We start from the raw sequence: 2,390 nt of genomic DNA, 5'->3' as shown, positions 1-2,390 counted from the left end.
TTCATTCTCCACGATAATATGGTGACCTAAATAACATAAGTTTCAGAGTCATGGGAGATTAAAAGCCTTGCTAATTGCTCAAACTCTGAATGCAAAGGCTTTTCCCATGTGAAGGAACCCAGAGAACCAGCCAAAGCAGCATGCTTCTTCCCAATGCAAGAACATTCAGTGTATCTTCTGATTATGTACTGAATGCAGTAGGAAAAATGATATGAAGTTGTAATTCAAGCTAAGGTTTTGTTGCATAAACCAAAAACTTAAATGGATAAAACACAAAATGCATCCTATTCCCACCTTATGCCTACTACATCGCTAACAATACACTTACTGCAGCACCAAGATACAGCTTGTAGCCAAATTTCAGAAGGAAAAAATATATTCAGATTTCTTCATATCGAGAATTCGGTGAAACGCACCTGAGTTTATTTACTCAACTAATCCACAACAATTTGTGATATGAACACTCTTGGCAGAGGTCCATTGACCCCATCACCATCGGCAGCAGCATTAGAAATGAGCTGTTTCCACCAACATATTACTACATTGAACCAAGCAAGGAAGGACCAAAAACAGTGTAAATGGGACGTATGGTTACTCCATTTTCCCTGTTGTTGGGTCCAAAACTACCCATCGCTCATTCCATTTCCTCAACTGCAAACATTGTAATAGAGAAAATCAGATTTGCTACAATGAAGGCTCATTGCCATAAAAAAATGCTGTCTAAGAACAGAAACGCAGAAAATAGAAGGCTGATCAAATGTGACCACAATTCTGCATATGCGCACTACAAAACAGTCTGAGAATACTATCACATCGACGGCCATATTCATAAACACAAATATGTCGACAGTTAGATCACGAACATGGGCATTTCTCACATTTCTAATCTCCTTGAAATCACAAATCCCGACGTCCTAATCTTAATAAGTACTTCTAGGTGATTTAATTAAGTCTTCAAATATCACTAAAACAGTCAGAACGATTTAAATGGAAGACCTAAAGGCAGCGCAATTAAGCAGTAACCATCAATTCAAAACAAAAGGAAAGACAGAAAGAGTTGCAATGCGTTAGTTTACTGTTTCAGATCGCTTTAGAAGGGGACCCTGCAACAAATTCCGACCAGACCCAGAGGCCAGCTGCCGCTTGATCTTCTCCAAGCTGTCCCCGGCATCTTCCGCTCTCTCCACCAACAACAATCATAAATTAAAAACATGTCGAGCCAACAAAGATACACACCAGCAAACTTTTGAACATAGGACCCTCCTAAACCATCTACTCACTTTTGAACATTGGACCTCCTCAACTATCTACTCACTTTTGAACATACAACCTTGATAGAACACTGATGTACTGTTCCCTATTATATTGACATTTGAAACTCAAAGTTACAATAAAAAGAAAATTACAGAGAAATTACAAACAACAAGCAAAGAAACCCTCCTAATCCAAAACACAAATAAACACAATTCAAAATACTACAATTAAAACCAGAACAAGATCGTGAGCCCTCTGCTTCCCCTATCTCTCATGGAGTATTGCAGGCCCTTCCTTTTACTAAAAACTGCCTGCCCTTTCCCACCTCCCTCTCATCCATTTAACTTCCAGTTTTAGATAACTGTCATCTTTTTTAAGTAACTGTTGTTGGTTCCTAACGTGCCTTATTTTTCTTTCTTCTATTATAGGTAAACAACAATGGTGGCCTAACAGCCTCCTAAACTATCCACTCTAGACCATGTTAAATCACCAATTCATCCAAAAACTTACGAGGTAAATGTAATACTATATCTTCAACTTAAATATGCTTTTGACCATAACCAGTGGGTTTGCTGAAATTGAATGATCAATCCATAAAATAAAAATGAAGTTGGAAGTAGAAGAAATGGGAGGAAGAAAAATACCCCAAAAGTTCTAAAAGCGATATGATCTCAACAAATTGTATCATGATGAACAGATCGAACAAGCCCCAAAACAGATTTTGCAGTGGGATTCCGACTCGGATAAACTGACTCCATGCTCACCAAAACATTCCTAATAAAGGATTCAACTTGCTATCAACATGCATCACAACCCATAACGTTAAATTCTTCAAAACCAATGCAATTAAATCAAAGCAGAAAAAAACAGAACAAGAACTCAAACCAACGATAACAAAAGAATAAACCTTAACCGTTGATCCTTGCCGTCCATTGGGAGGTTCAGCACCGGGGACATGATCGACAACAATCGATTCCCAGCTGCAGGTTTCGGTATCGACAAAGAATTTCCAAGGAAATGGGTAGTCAAGAAAAATAAGGTTGAGAGGATTTTGTGTGGAGAGTGGGAAAAACTCCGGCTAGTGGGGAGAAAAGGGAAGACATGGAGTTCGGTTTACAAGGATTTTTCTTAATGAT

General features: G+C 38.4%; 1 long non-coding RNA gene across 1 annotated transcript; it reads right to left on the bottom strand.

Moving 5' to 3' along the window:
* Positions 1–595: 595 nt before the first annotated feature.
* LOC116405595 lies at positions 596–1,999 on the bottom strand. Its single transcript, XR_004218700.1, has 2 exons — positions 1,077–1,999; positions 596–651 (listed from the first exon to the last, which is right to left on the bottom strand). It is a non-coding gene; the product is annotated as an uncharacterized LOC116405595 (long non-coding RNA).
* Between the last annotated feature and the right edge of the window lie 391 nt (positions 2,000–2,390).

Source organism: Cucumis sativus, unplaced genomic scaffold (assembly GCF_000004075.3).
Source record: "Cucumis sativus cultivar 9930 unplaced genomic scaffold, Cucumber_9930_V3 scaffold122, whole genome shotgun sequence".
NCBI lineage: Eukaryota > Viridiplantae > Streptophyta > Magnoliopsida > Cucurbitales > Cucurbitaceae > Cucumis > Cucumis sativus.
This window is presented reverse-complemented; position numbering and strand designations above follow the sequence as displayed.